The sequence below is a fragment of the Chinchilla lanigera genome, unplaced genomic scaffold (assembly GCF_000276665.1).
Source record: "Chinchilla lanigera isolate Chin_1 unplaced genomic scaffold, ChiLan1.0 scaffold00085, whole genome shotgun sequence".
Lineage (NCBI taxonomy): Eukaryota > Metazoa > Chordata > Mammalia > Rodentia > Chinchillidae > Chinchilla > Chinchilla lanigera.
The window spans coordinates 9,217,548-9,225,163 of record NW_004955486.1 but is presented as its reverse complement, the minus strand read 5'-3'; positions in this window follow the sequence as shown (position 1 = coordinate 9,225,163).

The window sequence follows — 7,616 nt, the reverse complement described above, 5'->3', positions numbered from 1 at the left end:
CGCTCGTGGGCGGGGTCAGACCGCGGCGCCGGCCCCTGAATCGGACAGAACTCGGCTTTGGAGACCCAGAAACCCGACAGCGCCGAGCCGGGCCTGGGCGACCGACACTGACCACACAACGCGCTTGCGGAGTGCGCCTGCGTCGCGGTGCCGCCACGACCCAGGCCTGGGGCAGCGGATTGGCTGCGCCGTGGAGGTTCCGCCCCTGGGCACGTGGAACCCTGGCTCCGCCTGGACGTCCAGTCGCGCCAGTGGCCACGCGGGGGCGCTGTTGGGAGCGCCGTGGCAGCGCCCAGTGCCGCCCTCTTCCAGTTCTTTGGAAGGCGCTTTTGCTTAGACTTACTTTGCTTTGTGTTGTGTTTTGTTTGAGACAGGGTCTCACTGTGTAGTGTAGGCTGTCCTTGACCTCGCTTATGTAATCCAAGCTGCACTCAACTCACGGAGATCCTCCTGCCTCAGCCTTCCGAGTGCTGGGATTCCTGGCGTGCACCACCACACCTGGCAGAAGGCCCTTTTTTTTTTTTTTCCCCCGGTACCGGGAATCGAACTCTTGACCTTGTGCTTGCCAGGCAGGCGCTGTGCCCCTGAGCTAAATCCCCAGCCCCAAAAGGCACTTTTTAAAGATGACTCCTACACTGTTTAAAGTTAATAAAGCTTCTTCAGATCTTGCCCAGAAGTCAGTTATTAGGTGGCTTCCTCCTTGGGATTCCCCGAAAAGCCCACAGGTGGGGAGGGAAAGGGAGGGCAGGTGGGCCTTGGGTGCCGGATGGTGGCACCTCCCCTCGTGCTGTGGTGGGACCGAACCCTGACAGCCAGGGGTGGAAGAGGGCAGCATTCCTGGAAGCTGGTCAAGGGCTTGGGCCTAAGAATAGAAAGAAAGGACGGGGGCTATGGCTCGGCATAAGCGCCTGCCTGGCAAGTGCAAGGTCGTGAGTTCGATTCCTGGTACAAAAAAAAAAAAAAAAGAAGGAAAGCGAAAGAAGCGGAAGTGAAATGTTTACTTACATAGGAACCTCATGCCATTTGTTGCCTAAATTCAGCGTCCGGATGACTTGGTCAATCTTGGAGATACCCGGATGTAAATTCCTTAGTTGTTTTCCAGGAAAAGCCTCCAAGCAACCAGGTGGCACACCTGTAACCCCGACACTCCTGGAGGCTGAGGTAGGAGCATGGCAAGCCCCGGCCCAGTCTGGGCAATTTAGGGGCTGATCTTGTCTCCAAAAAAATTTAAAACCGTCAGAGCTGGACCAGCCTTGCTAAAAAAAAAAAGAAAAAGAAAAAAAATTTAAAACCAGGCTGCAGATGGAGGTCGGACTGAAGGCTCTGGGTTCAGTCCTTACTGCAGAAAAGCAAAAAGGAGGAAGCCACTGGACCTTTCCTAGTGACAATCTTGACGTCAGGCTTTGCAGCAGAGAGGATAGCTGCAGAATCAGGGACCCCAAACTCCTGCAAGTTGAGCACCTGTGACCTGGGCCAGTGGGAACCTGGGACGCGGGGACCCTCATCTCCCGGCTATCGGGCTCGTGGGCCGAATGGCTCCGGCCCCTCCTGGGCCCAGTGACCCCTGCAGTCTCCACCTGAGGCCAGAGCCCCCTGCTGCACTCTGAACGGAGGCCGGGGACCCAGGCTCCTGCCAGTCCTGGCCACACAGTGAGTGGCACGCAGCTGAGTGACTTCAAAAGCATGCTTATGGCAAAGCTCCGAGGCTGTGGCTCTCACAGGGGTGCTGCCAGGGACCAATGGGAGTCTCACAGTGCCTGAGGGCCTCCGCAGCTCCATCCAGAGTCCCCAGCCCCACTGGGCCGGAGGCGGAGCCTGCAGCAGCCCTGGGCTCTGAATGCTCAGACCAGGCCACTGCCATGGCTGCAGAGGCGCCCAGAGCCTTTGCCCAGCAGGGACACCATACCAGCTGGTCGCTGTGGTCTCTGTTTATTGAATTTGCAGGCCTTTATGTTTCTTCCTAGCCTGTACAACCTTGTGAGATCTTATCTCAAAATAAAATATAGAAAACGGGAGTAGTAGCCAGGTGTAGTGGTGAGGGCCTGTAATCCCAGTATTTAGGAGGCTGAGACAGGAGGATTCTTGTGAGTTAAAGACCAGCCTGGACTATATAGTGAGCTCAAGGCCAGCCTGAATTGCATAGTGAGACCCTGTCTCAAAAAGACAATAAATAAACAAATAAATATTTTAAAAATTAAATAAATTTCTTCCTTTGGCAGGAGCCCAAGAAATCAAATCTTGGGATGAAAGAATATAGGCTGAGCTGAGCATAGTCACACACACCTGTAATCCCAGCTACTTAGTATGACTTTTTTTTTTTTTTTCTGTCTTTTTGAGACAGGGTCTTGCTATGCAGTTCAGGCTGGCCTTGAGCTCACTTTGTAGCCCAGGCTGGTCTCAAACTCATAAAGATCCTCCTGCCTCGGCCTCCTGAGTGCTGGGATTGCAGGCATGTGCCACCACACCCGGCATGTCCAACTACTTGGAAAGCTGAGGGAGGGGGATCACAAATTGGGAGAACAGCCGGCAGTGGTGGCGCATGCCTGTAATCCCAGCACTCAGGAGGCTGAGGCAGGAGGATCTTTATGAGTTTGAGACCAGCCTGGGCTACAAAGTGAGCTCAAGTCCAGCCTGACCTGCATAGCAAGACCCTGTCTCAAAAAGAGCAAAAAAAAAACAAAAAACAAAAAACAAAATTGGGAGAACAGGCTCAGGAATTTAGCCGTGTTTTGTGTGGATTTTGTGAACTTTTGTAACAGAACTCAGATTCGGAAGCTTAGACCCTCCTTGGGAAAGCCTATCCAGGGTCGAGTGCTAGGGAGAGAGGGTATAATGGTGGAGGCCGGCAGCTGGGAGGGGTTGAGGTTTTAATGCCTCAGCTCCTCCTTCACACCTTTGGGCAGTGGGGGAATATTTATAAGAGGACCAGGTCAGCACTTGGGGGCAGGATTTGGCAGGCTGCCTGCTGTCCTGGCAGCGACTGTCAGATAAGCTGTTTGACTCTCTCTCTCTTTCTCTTTTTCTCTCTCTCTCTCATATATATAGTTGGTTTTGTCTTTGAGACAGGGTCTCACTATTTTGCCCAGGCTGGCCTCAAACTTGTGACAATCCTCCTGCCTCAGCCTCCCAAGTACTGGGATAGCGTGTACGCCACCATACCTGTGGTGTTCTCTTACCTGCCAGTTTGGGATCAGTTTTGTGGTCCACAGCCAGTTTCTGGGACCAGCTCAGAAGAGCGAGGTCACAGAGCTGCAAGGGAGCCAGAGCAGGGGAGGGCCCTGTGATAGCAGCCGAGGAAGGACTGCAGCTCAAGGTCAGCCTTGGCAATTCAGCAAGGCCCTGCGTTAAAATAAAAAGTACAGAAAGGGCTGGCGATGTAGCTCAGTGTGAACATCCTGGGTTCAATTCCCAGTACCAGAAAGACAAAAAGGAAGAGAAGTGAGGCTAGTGGAGCCACCAAGGGAGGCACTCGCTGGTTGGCCTCCCAGACCCGAGTTCCACCCTCTGTCTTAGGGGATGTGCACGGCCCTGCAGCCCAGCTGCCCTCTGCTGCGCTGGGGTCAGACCTGGGTAAGGATGAAGGGCTTTGGCTTGCTTTTGGCAACGTGGCAGCTCCCTGGCAGAGTGGGAACAGCCCCACACGCTCCGCTGTGGCTGGGCCCAGTGCTGGAGCCAGGGAGGAGATGGTGCTCACTAGATGGCCAAGGCCTATGAAAGTTCCCTTAAAAGGAGGGGCAGGTGTGGTAGCGCATGCTTGTGATGCCAGCACTGGGAAGGCTGAGGCAGGAGGCTCTCTATGAGTTCAAGACCAGCCTGAGCTCCATAGTGGTTTCAAGGCCGGCCTAAACAGCATAGTGAGACTGTGTCAAAAAAAAATACAATTAAAAACCTGGAAGGAAAAGCACTGTTAGAAACTGGAAGACAGAGCAGAAGGAGCAGGGCCTTGCTTTCTCCAGTGTGGCTGGTGCACTGAGCAGCAGGCTTGGGAGCCGCGGGTCCTTCTGTCCCCAGGAGCTGCCTTTCCCAGAGGGATGGTGAGGACTGGAGCACCTGGAGCCCCTAGGATGGGGTCTGTCCTGGCCTAGTGACTGGGGAGGCGATGCCGCCCACCTGCAACCCCACAGCCCCTAGCCAGTCCCCACTGCCGGTCATGTCATGTCCTGTGCTCAGAGCTCGGGACAGAGCCTCCTCTCCCTACTGTCCTTCACAAAGGGCCTCTGCCCATGGTTCCCCCGAGGGACAAACCTCGTGTCCTGTGCCGCTGGCCCCAGGTACCCACTGCAGTGCCCCTCCCTGTAGCCGCCCCTCACTGTCCCTTATGCTAGCTGTGGTGTCTTCCCCAGTCCCTGCCTGGGTCGGGGGTGCCCACGGGGTAGCTGTGGCTCACTGGCCTGGGCAGCTGGACATTTTCACCTCCTTTCTACTGCTGATATCCAGGTGGAGGCAGCCTGGCCACCATCCCACCTCCAGCTCCCACCTGGGTTAGCTGAGGCCAGAGGAGCCAGGTGGCAGGGCAGGGCCGCCCTCTGCAGAGCCAGGCCTGCGTTCACTTCCTGTGGCTGATGATACAGCAGTTATGGGACAGAGATCTGTCCTGGCACAGGCTCCACCCAAGGTCAGGGTCCTCCCCTGGCGCCTCGTGGTAAAAGGGCATGTGTGGCCTCTGCTTCTGCCTGCTGCCCAAAGCTGCTAGACTCGACCTGCTGCCCCTCCTGCCCCTCTGCCCATGACCTTTTCCCAACCCTGATCACCCCAGGATCCTGCTGAGCTTGTAGTCCGATTAGTTCCACCTCTGTGTTCTCAGTGGAGACTGCACTTCAACACAGGAAGCTTAGAGGACACAGTCAAAGCTGATCGAAGGCCTGGAAGTGTCTGTCGGCCGGACAGTGGCACACTCCTATGATCCCAGCACTGTGGGAGGCTGAAGCAGGAGATCACAAGCTTGAGCTCAGCCTGGGCAGTTTAGGGACTTAGAAGACCCTGTTTTTTGTTTTCAGTTTTTTTTTCCTGGTACCAGGAATCAAACTCACAACCTTGTGCTTGCCAGCCAGGCACTGTGCCACTGAGCTAAATCCCCAGCCCGCAAGACCCTGTCTTGAAAAAAATAAAAAGGTTTAGGGATGTAACTCAGTGGGAAGGTCTGGGTTCAAAAAGAGAAGCAGAGCTGGGTGTGGTGGTGCACGCCTGTAATTCCAGCACTCCAGAGGCCAAGGCAGGAGGATCTTTTTGAGTTTGAGACCAGCTTGGGCTACAAAGTGAGCTCAAGTCCAGCCTGAACTGCATAGCGAGACCCTGTCTCAGAAAGACCAAAAAAAAAAAAAAAAAAAAAAAGAGAGAGAGAGAAGCAGAAGCAGCCTCTGTGTCTCTCTGCAGGTTCCTATGTCTGTCTCTTATCTGTGTATCTCCTTTGTTTGTCCCCACTCCCCCACCCCCGACCAGGAATCGAACTCACGACCTTGTGCTTGCCAGGCAGGCGCTGTGCTGCTGGGCTAAATCCCCAGCCCCTTATCTGTGTATCTCCATGTGTTTCCCCGTGTCTCTGTCTGTGTCCCTGTCTCTACCCATTGTTACCTCTTCTTGGTGACCCTCTGTGGATAGATGGTGTTATGGTTGATACATTGTGTCAACTTGGGGAATCTAGAGGTTTGGCTAAGAGACTCAGCAGTTCTGCCTCTTGGGGTGAAAAGGACACTCCTTACCCTTCTGGGATGTTGTTTATTGTGTTAATTTGAGAAGTTTAGAAGGTTAACTATGTGACTCAGAAGGGAGCCAGGGTGCTTACTTTGTATTCATCCTGAGCCTGTGCAAGAGGCAGGCATGCAGAGGGTGTGGGTGTGGAGGATGACCCCCACCTCCCCAGAGCCGGTAGACTGCATAATAAAAGGAATTGAGAGGAAGGACTGGCTGCTGGTTCTCCGGAGGAGCTCCGGTCTTCCGTCTTCGCCTTCAGCTTGGTCATCTCCTGGCTTCTGGTGCAGACTGTTGGGCTTCCATCTGGGATTCTTCAGCCTTCTGGTGTTGGCTCTCCGGCCTTCATCGTAGATTCTTCAGCATTCCGTCGCAGACCCATCAGCCCCCTGATGCGGACTTGCACGGACACTGCAGCGAGCTCCAGGCCCGGGGCTGGGCTCTTCAATCTCCAGCGTGCAGACACCCTCTGCACGCTTCCTCATCCAACTCTGTAGCTGACCATTGTAAGCGAAGCTTGTAATTCCTTGTACATTTGTTTATCTTGTATTATATCTGTTCCTCTAGTAAACCCTGACTGATACAGATGGGCACTGGATCCTGGTTCCCACAACTTTGGTGGGGTGTGATGGAGTTGCTGGCTGGGGAGGCGGCACTGTGACCTGTGTCCTTCTGCTGTGAGTCCCCTCTGGCTGGCCCGTGGACCTCGCTTTGGAGGGCACATGCTTTCCTCTGGAGTTCTGTCCTGGTGGTGGAGGTTCCCAAGTGCAGTCCCACATGGGCTCCCCAGGGACGGCCTCATTTACCAAAGGGACTTCTTGTCTCTGAAAGCCGGCCTGGGTCTTTCTGGGACAGAATATAGTAGAAGTAGCTGGACTTGTCCCCTGGGTGAGCAGCCTCAGACCCTCTGCCACCCCCACACTGCACCCTCGGCCTGGGCCCGGGCTTTGTCACCACCACACAACCTCAGCCCGGCCTGAGAAGGGCCAGCGAGGCCAGGGCAGGGCAGGGGCCCTGCTGCTGGTGCCAGAGATTTCCCAGGCTGCTGCTGTGACCTGGCCATACCTGTGTCCCGGAGGTCAGGTGGAGGGGTGACACCAACAGCTTTTGCTGCAGACTGGCCCCTGGTATGGGCACCTGACCTGGTGGTCGCCTCTGGCCCAGACCTCTGGTCAACTGGCTGTGTGTCCTGGTCTCTAAGGGGCTGCAGGCCCCAGGCAGGAGCAGAGCAGAGTGGCTTGGGTACCAGGCTCCACCTGGGGCCAGGTCTGGGGAGAGACGCTGCTTCCCACACACAGGAAGCCTAGGGACACGGATAACCAGGCCTCCAGCTGTTCACGCAGTCAGTAGCAGTCCAGGTCCTGGTGTCAATGACCTAGGGCTGCTGGCCATTGCATGTGGCCACTGAGGGCCAGGAGGGTGACAGATGCCAGTGCCTAGCTGGACTGAGGACAGGAGGAGGCACAGACTGGGCCCCAGCGAGCCCCATGGTGCTGGGGCCTGGTGGGCTGTGGCGCCGAGGGCGTCCCCCGGAAGTCCCTGGTGTCCCTTGCTTGCACCGCCGTGTGGCACTCAGAGCCCCCCAGTATGTGGCGGGAGGCGGTTACTGTCCTCACAGCCTCAGCTCCAGAGCCTGTGGGGCAAAACCGGGCTCTGAGCCTGAGGCAGCCCCAGAAGTCCCAGCACCTTTTCCGGGGGACAGGTGGGGACACCATGGCCCTCGGGGGCGGCTCTTTGGCACCCAGGTGGTTCCAGCCCACCTCGTGTTCACTCGGCCCCCAGGAGGGTCAGCCCCAGTTCCCGGTGCCCCCCGCCTCCCTGTGCAGGGTCCCTCTGGGGTGCACTGATCCCCGGGAAGGCTGGGCAACTCCCCAGGGAGGGTGGAGAGTGTGATCTGGTTCAGACAGGAGAAAGCAGATCTTCAACTC